The following is a 17,521-nucleotide window of genomic DNA, read 5'->3' on the forward strand; positions in this document are numbered from 1 at the left end:
TCACTCAGCAATGAAATCTATGTCATCAGGCCCGTAGCAGCATAATGAGAGGATTCAGGTACGATGATTCTAAGTGAAATAAGTCACACAGAAAAAGAAACATCATAAGATATCACTACTACACGGAATGTAAACTTGGCTACCCAGGAACTGAATTACAAAACAGAACAGGGTCTCAAATGTAGAAAACCAACTTATGCTTGCTTAAGGGGAAAGGTGAGTTGGGGTGCTGCATAAAACCAGAGATTGAAATTAGCACAGATACCATTCCATAAGCCAAATATGTAATAGACAAGAGCTACTCCTTGCTCAACGAAGTGGACTCTACACCCCGTATTAAACGCCTAAGAATATACCTGAATAGTAAGAATCTTAAAACCTATGGATTTATATGTCTCCGAAAGAGAATCAAGTGTGTGTACAGCGGCATAAACGCAGCAGTGATAGGATTGGTGAGGATCGGTGAGCAAATGCACACCCTTTGAAGTCATATTGCATGGTACCCATTCCATGGGTCTCAACTCTCCAGGTTTAAGGGATTCTTCCTTCAGCTAAAACATGCATGTGGAACCCAGAGTATGATCTACCGTGTGATCGGGAAACGTGTTCAAATGTGTCAGTTTTCATCCCCTGGTACTCGGGTGCAACATTCCAGACGCTTTACAAACACTCTCCCCACTTGGAGAGTCAGTGCCTTTAACCTCCTGTTTGGCCCAGTTTGCAATTTCTGCGGAAAATGAACAGGAAGAAGGAAAACCAATAAGAGACTAGCTGGAGGTGTCTGGAAGGGCAAATTCAACTCTCACTTCCCACCAGTAAGAGGAATTAACCAAAGGCTCAGCGTGCCATGCCAGAACCACACTAGGGCCTGAAACATTCCTGCGGTGTTGTGGCCAGCCTACAAGAAAGCGAGTTAAAGAAAGGAGCTCAGGGGCACTGTCATTCACAAACCTGCAGAGTTATAAATGACAGCTATCGTCCAAAAATATATTGAAGTAAGGCTGCCAAGAGGACTTGAAAGCGGGGCAGAATTGCAGGAAACCGATTTCAGGAGGTAGACTGGAATTGCATGTAAAGCATAGGAAAAGAGGCAGAACGTCCATAATGATGCACTTGGCCAAAAAGGGCGTATGCGTTTTTTCCTGAATATATTCAGGAAAAAACGCATACGCCCTTTTTGGCCAACCAAGCAAGCTTGCAAAGGAAACTTGCACTACAATGAAGTCTCACTGCCCCCCGGTCAAAAGGGCCATCTGAAAAAAGTGTAAAATCCAGAAAGGCAGGACAGGCCATGGAGAACTGGGAGCCTTGTTATGCTGATGGGCGGGATGTAAATTGCCAACAGCCACTCTGGAGAAGTGTATGGTGTTTCCTGAAACATCTAAAAAACAAAGCAACAGAGCCTAGGGCACTTCCACTTATGGTCCTATAGCTTAGGGAAATTAAAATCAAAAAGACACAGCCACCCCAATGTTTGGGACGGCTCTGTTTACAAGAACCTCGTTTACAGTACAAGTTCAATATCACAGATAGTGAAAAATGGATAAAGAAGTTGTGGGACTTACGTACAATACAATACCACTCAGCAATGAAATCTATGTCATCAGGCCCATAGCAGCATAATGAGTGGATTCAGGTACGATGATTCTAAGTGAAATATGTCACAGAGAAAAAGAAACATCATAAGATATCACTATTACACGGCATGTAAACTTGGCTACACAGGAACTGAATTACAAAACAGAACAGGGTCTCAAACGTAGAAAACCACCTTATGCTTGCTTAAGGGGAAAGGTGAGTTGGGGTGCTGCATAAAACCAGAGATTGAAATTAGCACAGATACCGTTCCATAAGCCAAATATGTAATAGACAAGAGCTACTCCTTGCTCAACGAAGTGGACTCTACACCCCGTATTAAACGCCTAAGAATATACCTGAATAGTAAGAATCTTAAAACCTATGGATTTATATGTCTCCGAAAGAGAATCAAGTGTGTGTACAGCGGCATAAACGCAGCAGTGATAGGATTGGTGAGGATCGGTGAGCAAATGCACACCCTTTGAAGTCATATTGCATGGTACCCATTCCATGGGTCTCAACTCTCCAGGTTTAAGGGATTCTTCCTTCAGCTAAAACATGCATGTGGAACCCAGAGTATGATCTACCGTGTGATTGGGAAACGTGTTCAAATGTGTCAGTTTTCATCCCCTGGTACTCGGGTGCAACATTCCAGACGCTTTACAAACACTCTCCCCACTTGGAGAGTCAGTGCCTTTAACCTCCTGTTTGGCCCAGTTTGCAATTTCTGCGGAAAATGAACAGGAAGAAGGAAAACCAATAAGAGACTAGCTGGAGGTGTCTGGAAGGGCAAATTCAACTCTCACTTCCCACCAGTAAGAGGAATTAACCAAAGGCTCAGCGTGCCATGCCAGAACCACACTAGGGCCTGAAGCATTCCTGCGGTGTTGTGGCCAGCCTACAAGAAAGCGAGTTAAAGAAAGGAGCTCAGGGGCACTGTCATTCACAAACCTGCAGAGTTATAAATGACAGCTATCGTCCAAAAATATATTGAAGTAAGGCTGCCAAGAGGACTTGAAAGCGGGGCAGAATTGCAGGAAACCGATTTCAGGAGGTAGACTGGAATTGCATGTAAAGCATAGGAAAAGAGGCAGAACGTCCATAATGATGCACTTGGCCAAAAAGGGCGTATGCGTTTTTTCCTGAATATATTCAGGAAAAAACGCATACGCCCTTTTTGGCCAACCAAGCAAGCTTGCAAAGGAAACTTGCACTACAATGAAGTCTCACTGCCCCCCGGTCAAAAGGGCCATCTGAAAAAAGTGTAAAATCCAGAAAGGCAGGACAGGCCATGGAGAACTGGGAGCCTTGTTATGCTGATGGGCGGGATGTAAATTGCCAACAGCCACTCTGGAGAAGTGTATGGTGTTTCCTGAAACATCTAAAAAACAAAGCAACAGAGCCTAGGGCACTTCCACTTATGGTCCTATAGCTTAGGGAAATTAAAATCAAAAAGACACAGCCACCCCAATGTTTGGGACGGCTCTGTTTACAAGAACCTCGTTTACAGTACAAGTTCAATATCACAGATAGTGAAAAATGGATAAAGAAGTTGTGGGACTTACGTACAATACAATACCACTCAGCAATGAAATCTATGTCATCAGGCCCATAGCAGCATAATGAGTGGATTCAGGTACGATGATTCTAAGTGAAATATGTCACAGAGAAAAAGAAACATCATAAGATATCACTATTACACGGCATGTAAACTTGGCTACACAGGAACTGAATTACAAAACAGAACAGGGTCTCAAACGTAGAAAACCACCTTATGCTTGCTTAAGGGGAAAGGTGAGTTGGGGTGCTGCATAAAACCAGAGATTGAAATTAGCACAGATACCGTTCCATAAGCCAAATATGTAATAGACAAGAGCTACTCCTTGCTCAACGAAGTGGACTCTACACCCCGTATTAAACGCCTAAGAATATACCTGAATAGTAAGAATCTTAAAACCTATGGATTTATATGTCTCCGAAAGAGAATCAAGTGTGTGTACAGCGGCATAAACGCAGCAGTGATAGGATTGGTGAGGATCGGTGAGCAAATGCACACCCTTTGAAGTCATATTGCATGGTACCCATTCCATGGGTCTCAACTCTCCAGGTTTAAGGGATTCTTCCTTCAGCTAAAACATGCATGTGGAACCCAGAGTATGATCTACCGTGTGATTGGGAAACGTGTTCAAATGTGTCAGTTTTCATCCCCTGGTACTCGGGTGCAACATTCCAGACGCTTTACAAACACTCTCCCCACTTGGAGAGTCAGTGCCTTTAACCTCCTGTTTGGCCCAGTTTGCAATTTCTGCGGAAAATGAACAGGAAGAAGGAAAACCAATAAGAGACTAGCTGGAGGTGTCTGGAAGGGCAAATTCAACTCTCACTTCCCACCAGTAAGAGGAATTAACCAAAGGCTCAGCGTGCCATGCCAGAACCACACTAGGGCCTGAAGCATTCCTGCGGTGTTGTGGCCAGCCTACAAGAAAGCGAGTTAAAGAAAGGAGCTCAGGGGCACTGTCATTCACAAACCTGCAGAGTTATAAATGACAGCTATCGTCCAAAAATATATTGAAGTAAGGCTGCCAAGAGGACTTGAAAGCGGGGCAGAATTGCAGGAAACCGATTTCAGGAGGTAGACTGGAATTGCATGTAAAGCATAGGAAAAGAGGCAGAACGTCCATAATGATGCACTTGGCCAAAAAGGGCGTATGCGTTTTTTCCTGAATATATTCAGGAAAAAACGCATACGCCCTTTTTGGCCAACCAAGCAAGCTTGCAAAGGAAACTTGCACTACAATGAAGTCTCACTGCCCCCCGGTCAAAAGGGCCATCTGAAAAAAGTGTAAAATCCAGAAAGGCAGGACAGGCCATGGAGAACTGGGAGCCTTGTTATGCTGATGGGCGGGATGTAAATTGCCAACAGCCACTCTGGAGAAGTGTATGGTGTTTCCTGAAACATCTAAAAAACAAAGCAACAGAGCCTAGGGCACTTCCACTTATGGTCCTATAGCTTAGGGAAATTAAAATCAAAAAGACACAGCCACCCCAATGTTTGGGACGGCTCTGTTTACAAGAACCTCGTTTACAGTACAAGTTCAATATCACAGATAGTGAAAAATGGATAAAGAAGTTGTGGGACTTACGTACAATACAATACCACTCAGCAATGAAATCTATGTCATCAGGCCCATAGCAGCATAATGAGTGGATTCAGGTACGATGATTCTAAGTGAAATATGTCACAGAGAAAAAGAAACATCATAAGATATCACTATTACACGGCATGTAAACTTGGCTACACAGGAACTGAATTACAAAACAGAACAGGGTCTCAAACGTAGAAAACCACCTTATGCTTGCTTAAGGGGAAAGGTGAGTTGGGGTGCTGCATAAAACCAGAGATTGAAATTAGCACAGATACCGTTCCATAAGCCAAATATGTAATAGACAAGAGCTACTCCTTGCTCAACGAAGTGGACTCTACACCCCGTATTAAACGCCTAAGAATATACCTGAATAGTAAGAATCTTAAAACCTATGGATTTATATGTCTCCGAAAGAGAATCAAGTGTGTGTACAGCGGCATAAACGCAGCAGTGATAGGATTGGTGAGGATCGGTGAGCAAATGCACACCCTTTGAAGTCATATTGCATGGTACCCATTCCATGGGTCTCAACTCTCCAGGTTTAAGGGATTCTTCCTTCAGCTAAAACATGCATGTGGAACCCAGAGTATGATCTACCGTGTGATTGGGAAACGTGTTCAAATGTGTCAGTTTTCATCCCCTGGTACTCGGGTGCAACATTCCAGACGCTTTACAAACACTCTCCCCACTTGGAGAGTCAGTGCCTTTAACCTCCTGTTTGGCCCAGTTTGCAATTTCTGCGGAAAATGAACAGGAAGAAGGAAAACCAATAAGAGACTAGCTGGAGGTGTCTGGAAGGGCAAATTCAACTCTCACTTCCCACCAGTAAGAGGAATTAACCAAAGGCTCAGCGTGCCATGCCAGAACCACACTAGGGCCTGAAGCATTCCTGCGGTGTTGTGGCCAGCCTACAAGAAAGCGAGTTAAAGAAAGGAGCTCAGGGGCACTGTCATTCACAAACCTGCAGAGTTATAAATGACAGCTATCGTCCAAAAATATATTGAAGTAAGGCTGCCAAGAGGACTTGAAAGCGGGGCAGAATTGCAGGAAACCGATTTCAGGAGGTAGACTGGAATTGCATGTAAAGCATAGGAAAAGAGGCAGAACGTCCATAATGATGCACTTGGCCAAAAAGGGCGTATGCGTTTTTTCCTGAATATATTCAGGAAAAAACGCATACGCCCTTTTTGGCCAACCAAGCAAGCTTGCAAAGGAAACTTGCACTACAATGAAGTCTCACTGCCCCCCGGTCAAAAGGGCCATCTGAAAAAAGTGTAAAATCCAGAAAGGCAGGACAGGCCATGGAGAACTGGGAGCCTTGTTATGCTGATGGGCGGGATGTAAATTGCCAACAGCCACTCTGGAGAAGTGTATGGTGTTTCCTGAAACATCTAAAAAACAAAGCAACAGAGCCTAGGGCACTTCCACTTATGGTCCTATAGCTTAGGGAAATTAAAATCAAAAAGACACAGCCACCCCAATGTTTGGGACGGCTCTGTTTACAAGAACCTCGTTTACGGTACAAGTTCAATATCACAGAAAGCAAAAAATGTATAAAAAAGTTGTGGTACTTACGTACTATGCAATATCACTCAGCAATGAAATCTATGTCATCAGGCCCGTAGCAGCATAATGAGAGGATTCAGGTATGATGATTCTAAGTGAAATATGTCACACAGAAAAAGAAACATCATAAGATATCACTACTACACGGAATGTAAACTTGGCTACCCAGGAACTGAATTACAAAACAGAACAGGGTCTCAAATGTAGAAAAGCAACTTATGCTTGCTTAAGGGGAAAGGTGAGTTGGGGTGCTGCATAAAACCAGATATTGAAATTAGCACAGATACCGTTCCATAAGCCAAATATGTAATAGACAAGAGCTACTCCTTGCTCAACGAAGTGGACTCTACACCCCGTATTAAACGCCTAAGAATATACCTGAATAGTAAGAATCTTAAAACCTATGGATTTATATGTCTCCGAAAGAGAATCAAGTGTGTGTACAGCGGCATAAACGCAGCAGTGATAGGATTGGTGAGGATCGGTGAGCAAATGCACACCCTTTGAAGTCATATTGCATGGTACCCATTCCATGGGTCTCAACTCTCCAGGTTTAAGGGATTCTTCCTTCAGCTAAAACATGCATGTGGAACCCAGAGTATGATGTACCGTGTGATCGGGAAACGTGTTCAAATGTGTCAGTTTTCATCCCCTGGTACTCGGGTGCAACATTCCAGACGCTTTACAAACATTCTCCCCACTTGGAGAGTCAGTGCCTTTAACCTCCTGTTTGGCCCAGTTTGCAATTTCTGCGGAAAATGAACAGGAAGAAGGAAAACCAATAAGAGACTAGCTGGAGGTGTCTGGAAGGGCAAATTCAACTCTCACTTCCCACCAGTAAGAGGAATTAACCAAAGGCTCAGCGTGCCATGCAAGAACCACACTAGGGCCTGAAGCATTCCTGCGGTGTTGTGGCCAGCCTACAAGAAAGCGAGTTAAAGAAAGGAGCTCAGGGGCACTGTCATTCACAAACCTGCAGAGTTATAAATGACAGCTATCGTCCAAAAATATATTGAAGTAAGGCTGCCAAGAGGACTTGAAAGAGGGGCAGAATTGCAGGAAACCGATTTCAGGAGGTAGACTGGAATTGCATGTAAAGCATAGGAAAAGAGGCAGAACGTCCACAATGATGCACTTGGCCAAAAAGGGCATATGCGTTTTTTCGTCAGGAAATAACGCATACGCCCTTTTTGGCCAACCAAGCAAGCTTGCAAAGGAAATCTGCACTACAATGAAGTCTCACTGCCCCCCGGTCAAAAGGGCCATCTGAAAAAAGTGTAAAATCCAGAAAGGCAGGACAGGCCATGGAGAACTGGGAGCCTTGTTATGCTCATGGGCGGGATGTAAATTGCCAACAGCCACTCTGGAGAAGTGTATGGTGTTTCCTGAAACATCTAAAAAACAAAGCAACAGAGCCTAGGGCACTTCCACTTATGGTCCTATAGCTTAGGGAAATTAAAATCAAAAAGACACAGCCACCCCAAAGTTTGGGACAGCGCTGTTTACAAGAACCTCGTTTACGGTACAAGTTCAATATCACAGAAAGCGAAAAATGGATAAAGAATTTGTGGTACTTACGTACTACGCAATATAACTTAGCAAAGAAATCTATGTCATCAGGCCCATAGCAGCATAATGAGTGGATTCAGGTACGATGATTCTAAGTGAAATAAGTCACACAGAAAAAGAAACAACATAAGATATCACTACTACACGGAATGTAAACTTGGCTACACAGGAACTGAATTACAAAACAGAACAGGGTCTCAAATGTAGAAAACCAACTTATGCTTGCTTAAGGGGAAAGGTGAGTTGGGGTGCTGAATAAAACCAGAGATTGAAATTAGCACAGATACCGTTCCATAAGCCAAATATGTAATAGACAAGAGCTACTCCTTGCTCAACGAAGTGGACACTACACCCCATATTAAACGCCTAAGAATATACCTGACTAGTAAGAATCTTAAAACCTATGGATTTATATGTCTCCGAAAGAGAATCAAGCGTGTGTACAGTGGCAGAAACGCAGCAGTGATAGGATTGGTGAGGTTCGGTGAGCACATGCAGACCCTTTGAAGTCATATTGCATGGTACCCATTCCATGGGTCTCAACTCTCCAGGTTTAAGGGATTCTTCCTTCAGCTAAAACATGCATGAGGAACCCAGAGTATGATCCACCATGTGATTGGGAAACGTGTTCAAACGTGTCTCAGTTTTCGTCCCCTGGTACTCGGGTGCAACATTCCAGATGCTTTACTAACACTCTCCCCACTTGGAGAGTCAGTGCCTTTAACCTCCTGTTTGGCCTAGTTTGCAATTTCTACCGAAAATGAACAGGAATAGGGAGAACCAATGAGAGACTAGCTGGAGGTGTCTGGACGGGCAAATTTAACTCTCATTTCCCACCAGGGAGAGGAATTAACCAAAGGCTCAGCGTGCCATGCCGGAACCACACTAAGGTCTGAAGCAAACATGCGGTGTTGCGGACAGCTCACAAGAAAGTGAGTTGAAGAAAGGAGGTCAGGGGCACTGTCATTCACAAACCTGCAGAGTTATAAATGACAGCTATCGTCCAAAAATATATTGAAGTAAGGCTGCCAAGAGGACTTGAAAGCGGGGCAGAATTGCAGGAAACCGATTTCAGGAGGTAGAGTGGAATTGCATGTAAAGCATAGGAAAAGAGGCAGAACGTCCACAATGATGCACTTGGCCAAAAAGGGCGTATGCGTTTTTTCCTGAATATATTCAGGAAAAAACGCATACGCCCTTTTTGGCCAACCAAGCAAGCTTGCAAAGGAAATCTGCACTACAATGAAGTCTCACTGCCCCCCGGTCAAAAGGGCCATCTGAAAAAAGTGTAAAATCCAGAAAGGAAGGACAGGCCATGGAGAACTGGGAGCCTTGTTATGCTCATGGGCGGGATGTAAATTGCCAACAGCCACTCTGGAGAAGTGTATGGTGTTTCCTGAAACATCTAAAAAACAAAGCAACAGAGCCTAGGGCACTTCCACTTATGTTCCTATAGTTTAGGGAAATTAAAATCAAAAAGACACAGCCACCCCAATGTTTGGGATGGCTCTGTTTACAAGAACCTCGTTTACGGTACAAGTTCAATGTCACAGAAAGCGAAAAATGGATAAAGAAGTTGTGGTACTTACGTACAATGCAATATCACTCAGCAATGAAATCTATGTCATCAGGCCCGTAGCAGCATAACGAGTGGATTCAGGTACGATGATTCTAAGTGAAATAAGTCACACAGAAAAAGAAACATCATAAGATATCACTACTACACGGAATGTAAACTTGGCTACACAGGAACTGAATTACAAAACAGAACAGGGTCTCAAATGTAGAAAAGCAACTTATGCTTGCTTCAGGGGAAAGGTGAGTTGGGGTGCTGCATAAAACCAGAGATTGAAATGAGCACAGATACCGTTCCATAAGCCAAATATGTAATAGACAAGAGCTACTCCTTGCTCAACGAAGTGGACTCAACACCCCATATTAAACGCCTAAGAATATACCTGACTAGTAAGAATCTTAAAACCTATGGATTTATATGTCTCCGAAAGTGAATCAAGCGTGTGTACAGCGGCATAAACGCAGCAGTGATAGGATTGGTGAGGATTGGTGAGCAAATGCAGACCCTTTGAAGTCATATTGCATGGTACCCATTCCATGGGTCTCAACTCTCCAGGTTTAAGGGATTCTTCCTTCAGCTAAAACATGCATGTGGAACCCAGAGTATGATCCACCGTGTGATTGGGAAACGTGTTCAAAGATGTCAAAGATTTCATCCCCTGGTACTCGGGTGCAACATTCCAGACGCTTTACTAACACTCTCCCCACTTGGAGAGTCAGTGCCTTTAACCTCCTGTTTGGCCCAGTTTGTAATTTCTGCGGAAAATGAACAGGAATAGGGAGAACCAATGAGAGACTAGCCGGAGGTGTCTGGACGGGCAAATTTAACTCTCATTTCCCACCAGGAAGAGGAATTAACCAAAGGCTCAGCGTGCCATGCCGGAACCACACTAGGGCCTGAAGCAATCCTGCGGTGTTGCGGCCAGCTCACAAGAAAGCGAATTGAAGAAAGGAGCTCAGGGGCACTGTCATTCACAAACGTGCAGAGTTATAAATGACAGCTATCGTCCAAAAATATATTGAAGTAAGGCTGCCAAGAGGACTTGAAAGTGGGGCAGAATTGCAGGAAACCGATTTCAGGAGGTAGACTGGAATTGAATGTAAAGCATAGGAAAAGAGGCAGAACGTCCACAATGATGCACTTGGCCAAAATGGGCGTATGCGTTTTTTCCTGAATATATTCAGGAAAAAACGCATACGCACTTTTTGGCTAACCAAGCAAGCTTGCAAAGGAAATCTGCACTACAATGAAGTCTCACTGCCCCCCGGTCAAAAGGGCCATCTGAAAAAAGTGTAAAATCCAGAAAGGCAGGACAGGCCATGGAGAACTGGGAGCCTTGTTATGCTCATGGGCGGGATGTAAATTGCCAACAGCCACTCTGGAGAATTGTATGGTGTTTCCTGAAACATCTAAAAAATAAAACAACAGAGCCTAGGGCACTTCCACTTATGGTCCTATAGCTTAGGGAAATTAAAATCAAAAAGACACAGCCACCCCAAAGTTTGGGACGGCTCTGTTTACAAGAACCTCGTTTACAGTAGAAGTTCAATATCACAGAAAGTGAAAAATGGATAAAGAAGTTGTGGTACTTATGTACAATGCAATATCACTCAGCAATGAAATCTATGTCATCAGGCCCATAGCAGCATAATGAGTGGATTCAGGTACGATGATTCTAAGTGAAATAAGTCACACAGAAAAAGAAACATCATAAGATATCACTACTACACGGCATGTTAACTTGGCTACACAGGAACTGAATTACAAAACAGAACAGGGTCTCAAATGTAGAAAACCAACTTATGCTTGCTTAAGGGGAAAGGTGTGTTGGGATGCTGCATAAAACCAGAGATTGAAATTAGCACAGATACCGTTCCATAAGCCAAATATGTAATAGACAAGAGCTACTCCTTGCTCAACGAAGTGGACTCAACACCCCATATTAAACGCCTAAGAATATACCTGATTAGAAAGAATCTTAAAACCTATGGATTTATATGTCTGCGAAAGAGAATCACGCGTGTGTACAGTGGCATAAACACAGCAGTCATAGGTTTGTTGAGGTTTGGTGAACACGTGCAGGACCTATGAAGTCATATTGCATGGTACCCATTCCATGGGTCTCAACTCTCCAAGTTTAAGGGATTCTTCCTTCAGCTAAATCATGCATGTGGAACCAGAGTATGATCCACCGTGTGATCGGGAAACGTGTTCAAATGTGTCAGTTTTCGTCCCCCGGTACTCGGGTGCAACATTCCAGACGCTTTACTAACTCTCTCCCCACTTGGAGAGTCAGTGCCTTTAACCTCCTGTTTGGCCCAGTTTGCAATTTCTGCGGAAAATGAACAGGAATAGGGAGAACCAATGAGAGACTAGCTGGAGGTGTCTGGACGGGCAAATATAACTCTCATTTCCCACCAGGAAGAGGAATTAACCAAAGGCTCATCGTGCCATGCCGGAACCACACTAGGTCCTGAAGCAATGCTGTGGTGTTGCGGCCAGCTCACAAGAAAACGAGTTGAAGAAAGGAGCTCAGGGGCACTGTCATTCACAAACCTGCAGAGTTATAAATGACAGCTATCGTCCAAAAATATATTGAAGTAAGGCTGCCAAGAGGACTTGAAAGCGGGGCAGAATTACAAGAAACCAATTTCAGGAGGTAGACTGGAATTGCATGTAAAGCATAGGAAAAGAGGCAGAACGTCCACAATGATGCACTTGGCCAAAAAGGGCATATGCGTTTTTTCCTCAGGAAATAACGCATACGCCCTTTTTGGCCAACCAAGCAAGCTTGCAAAGGAAATCTGCACTACAATGAAGTCTCACTGCCCCCCGGTCAAAAGGGCCATCTGAAAAAAGTGTAAAATCCAGAAAGGCAGGACAGGCCATGGAGAACTGGGAGCCTTGTTATGCTGATGGGCGGGATGTAAATTGCCCACAGCCACTCTGGAGAAGTGTATGGTGTTTTCTGAAACATCTAAAAAACAAAGCAACAGAGCCTAGGGCACTTCCACTTATGGTCCTATAGCTTAGGGAAATTAAAATCAAAAAGACACAGCCACCGCAAAGTTTGGGACGGCTCTGTTTACAAGAACCTCGTTTACGGTACAAGTTCAATATCACAGAAAGCAAAAAATGGATAAAGAAGTTGTGGTACTTACGTACTATGCAATATCACTCAGCAATGAAATCTATGTCATCAGGCCCGTAGCAGCATAATGAGTGGATTCAGGTACGATGATTCTAAGTGAAATAAGTCACACAGAAAAAGAAACATCATAAGATATCACTACTACACGGAATGTACACTTGGCTACACAGGAACTGAATTACAAAACAGAACAGGGTCTCAAATGTAGAAAACCAACTTATGCTTGCTTAAGGGGAAAGGTGAGTTGGGGTGCTGCATAAAACCAGAGATTGAAATTAGCACAGATACCGTTCTATAAGCCAAATATGTAATAGACAAGAGCTACTCCTTGCTCAAAGAAGTGGACTCTACACCCCGTATTACACGCCTAAGAATATACCTGAATAGTAAGAATCTTAAAACCTATGGATTTATATGTCTCCGAAAGAGAATCAAGTGTGTGTACAGTGGCATAAACGCAGCAGTGATAGGATTGGTGAGGATCGGTGAGCAAATGCAGACCCTTTGAAGTCATATTGCATGGTACCCATTCCATGGGTCTCAACTCTCCAGGTTTAATGGATTATTCCTTCAGCTAAATCATGCATGTGGAACCCAGAGTATGATCTACCGTGTGATCGGGAAACGTGTTCAAATGTGTCAGTTTTCATCCCCTGGTACTCGGGTGCAACATTCCAGACGCTTTACAAACACTCTCCCCACTTGGAGAGTCAGTGCCTTTAACCTCCTGTTTGGCCCAGTTTGCAATTTCTGCGGAAAATGAACAGGAAGAAGGAAAACCAATAAGAGACTAGCTGGAGGTGTCTGGACGGGCAAATTCAACTCTCATTTCCCACCAGTAAGAGGAATTAACCAAAGGCTCAGCGTGCCATGCCAGAACCACACTAGGGCCTGAAGCATTTCTGCGGTGTTGTGGCCAGCTCACAAGAAAGCGAGTTGAAGAAAGGAGCTCAGGGGCACTGTCATTCACAAACCTGCAGTTATAAATGACAGCTATCATCCAAAAATATATTGAAGTAAGGCTGCCAAGAGGACTTGAAAGCGGGACAGAATTGCAGGAAACCGATTTCAGGAGGTAGACTGGAATTGCATGTAAAGCATAGGAAAAGAGGCAGAACGTCCACAATGATGCACTTGGCCAAAAAGGGCGTATGCGTTTTTTCCTGAATATATTCAGGAAAAAACGCATACGCCCTTTTTGGCCAACCAAGCAAGCTTGCAAAGGAAATCTGCACTACAATGAAGTCTCACTGCCCCCCCGATCAAAAGGGCCATCTGAAAAAAGTGTAAAATCCAGAAAGGCAGGACAGGCCATGGAGAACTGGGAGCCTTGTTATGCTGATGGGCGGGATGTAAATTGCCAACAGCCACACTGGAGAAGTGTATGGTGTTTCCTGAAACATCTAAAAAACAAAGCAACAGAGCCTAGGGCACTTCCACTTATGGTCCTATAGCTTAGGGAAATTAAAATCAAAAAGACACAGCCACCCCAAAGTTTGGGACAGGCTCTGTTTACAAGAACCTCGTTTACGGTACAAGTTCAATATCACAGAAAGCGAAAAATGGATAAAGAAGTTGTGGTAATTACGTACAATGCAATATCACTCAGCAATGAAATCTATGTCATCAGGCCCGTAGCAGCATGAGTGGATTCAGGTACGATGATTCTAAGTGAAATAAGTCACACAGAAAAAGAAACAACATAAGATATCACTACTACATGGAATGTAAACTTGGCTACACAGGAACTGAATTACAAAAGAGAACAGGGTCTCAAATGTAGAAAACCAACTTATGCTTGCTTAAGGGGAAAGCTGAGTTGGGGTGCTGCATAAAACCAGAGATTGAAATTAGCACAGATACCGTTCCATAAGCCAAATATGTAATAGACCAGAGCTACTCCTTGCTCAACGAAGTGCACTCAACACCCCATATTAAACGCCTAAGAATATACCTGACTAGTAAGAATCTTAAAACCTATGGATTGATATGTCTCTGAAAGAGCATCAAGCGTGTGTACAGCGGCATAAATGCAGCAGTGATAGGATTGGTGATGTTCGGTGAGCAAATGCAGACCCTTTCAAGTCATATTGCATGGTACCCATTCCATGGGTCTCAACTCTCCAGGTTTAAGGGATTCTTCCTTCAGCTAAATCATGCATGTGGAACCCAGAGTATGATCCACCGTGTGATCGGGAAACGTGTTCAAAGGTGTCTCAGTTTTCGTCCCCTGGTACTCGGGTGCAACATTCCAGACGCTTTACTAACACTCTCCCCACTTGGAGAGTCAGTGCCTTTAACCTCCTGTTTGGCCCAGTTTTCAATTTCTGCGGAATATGAACAGGAATAGGGAGAACCAATGAGAGACTAGCTGTAGGTGTCTGGACGGGCAAATTTAACTCTCATTTCCCACCAGGAAGACGAATGAACCAAAGGCTCCGCATGCCATGCTGGGTCCAGATTAAGACCTGAAGAGATCCTGAAGTTTTGCGGCCATCTCACAAGAAAGCGAGTTGAGGAAAGGAGCTCAGGGGCACTGTAATTCACAAACCTGCAGAGTTATAAATGACAGCTATCATCCAAAATTATACTGAGGTAAGGCTGCGAAGAGGACTTGAATGCGGGGCAGAATTGCTGGAAACCGGTTTCATAAGGTACACGGGAGTCGCTCTTAAAGCATAGGAAAAGAGACAGAACTTGGAAAATAATGCACTTGGCAAAAAAGGGCATATGTGTTTTATCCAGAGCTCTCATAACCGAGGGGAGGAGATTCCCAGCAGGCCCCAACTGCCACCTGAGTGCTCACGTTGCCAAGGCAACGTGAGCAAGCCAGGCATGAGTTACCTCACAGCAGAGGTCCCACCTCACAGAAGGGTGAGAAACCCAGCCAATATCAGACTCTCACCAGAGGGCCCACATCACCAAGGGGATGGGAACCAGGCAGGAGTGTCTTCACACCAGTGGGGCCACATCAGCGAAAGGTGACGTACTCAGCACATGTGTCCTCCTCAAACCAATGGACCCACATCACCAAGGGCCTCGGAGTGAGGCAGGCAGGAGTAGCCTCACAACACTGGGCCCCTAGAATAAAAAAGTGAGGAATCCAGCAGTTGGAACCTCCCAGCAGGCGGCCCAGAGCACCGAAGCTATGGAATCCAGGCCACAGTGAACTCACAGAAGAGGGCCCATGTCATGAAACTGAGCAACCCAGCCATTGGGACCTCAGAGCAGGAGGCCCACATCCCCATGGGGATATAAATCTGGTAGGAGTGTCCTTGCACCACTGAGAACGTGTCAGAAAATTTTGGGAGACCTGCAGTTAGGGCCTGACGCCAGAGGACCCTCATCACCAAGGGAAGGAGGCTCCCAGCAGGCTCCAACTGCCACCAGAGGGCTGACGTCACCAAGGCGATGTGTGCCAACCAGGCACGAATGACCTCACAGCAGAGGGCCCACCTCAGAGAAGTGTGACGAACCCAGTCAGGATCAGACTTGCACCAGAGGGCCCACATCACCAAATGGATTGGAACCAGGCAGGAGTGTCCTCACATGAGTAGGGCCACATCATCTAAAGGTGAGGAACCCAGAACATGTGGCTTCAAACCATAGGACACCCATCACCAAGGGGCTGGGAGTGAGGCAGGCAGGAGGAGCCTCACAACAGAGGGCCCAAAAATAAGAAAGGTGAGGAATCCAGCAGTTGGAACCTCCCAGCAGGCGGCCCAGAGCACAGAGGCTAGGGGATCCAAGCCAGAATGAACTAACACCAGACAGCCCACATCATGAAACTGTGAGCAACCCAGACATTGGGACCTCAGAGCAGAAGGCCCACATCCCCATGGTGATGGGAACATGACAGGAGTGTCCTGGCATCACTGGGCTCACACCAGAAAACGTGGGGTGTTCAGAAGTTAGGGCCTGACGCTAGAGGGCACTCATCACCAAGGGGAGGAGGCTCCCAGCAGGCTCCAGCTGCCACCAGAGGGCCAACGTCACCAAGGCGATGTGTGCCAGCCCGGCAGGAGTGACCTCACAGCAGAGGGCCCACCTCACAGAAGGGTGAGGAACACAACCAGGATCAGACTCTCACCAGAGGGCCCACATCACCAAGGGGATGGGAACCAGGCAGGAGTGTCCCCACACCAGTGGGACAACATCATCGAAAGGTGAGGATCCCAGCACATGTAGCCTCAAACCAGAGGAACCACATCACCAAGGGTTTCGGAATGAGGCTGGCAGGACTGGCCTCACAACACAGGGTCCATAGAATATAAAAGTTGAGGAATCCAGCAGTTGGAACCTCCCAGCAAGTGGCCCAGAGCACCGAGGCTATGGGATCCAGGCCACAGTGAACTCACAGCAGAGGGCCCACATCATGAACCTGTGAGCAGCCCAGCCTTTGGGACCTCAGAACAGAAGGCCCACATCCCCATTGGGATGGGAACCTGGCAGGAGTGGCTTCGCACCACTTAGCACATATCAGAAAATGTTAGGAGCCCAGCAGTTAGGGCCCGACGCCAGGGAGCCCTCATAACTGAGGGGAGGAGACTCCCAGCAGGTTCCAATTGCCAACAGAGGGCCCACGTCTACAAGGTGGCATGCGCCAGCCAGGCAGTAGTGACCTCACAGCAGAGGGCCTATCTCACAGAAGGGTGAGGAACCGAGGTAGGATGAGACTCTTGCCAGAGGGCCCACAACACCAAGGGGATGGGAACCAGTCAGGACTGTCCTCCCACCAGTGGGGCCACATCATCGAAAGGTGAAGAACCCAGCACATGCGGCCTCATATCAGAGGACATACATCACAAAGGGGATGGGAGTGAGGCAGGTAGGAGTAGCCTAAAAACAGAGGGCCCAAAGAATAAAAAAGGTGAGGAATCCAGCATTTGGAACCTCCCAGCAGGCGGCCGAGAGCACAGAAGCTATGGGATGCAG

The sequence above is a fragment of the Globicephala melas genome, chromosome 5 (genome assembly GCF_963455315.2).
Source record: "Globicephala melas chromosome 5, mGloMel1.2, whole genome shotgun sequence".
In the NCBI taxonomy this organism is placed as follows: Eukaryota; Metazoa; Chordata; class Mammalia; order Artiodactyla; family Delphinidae; genus Globicephala; species Globicephala melas.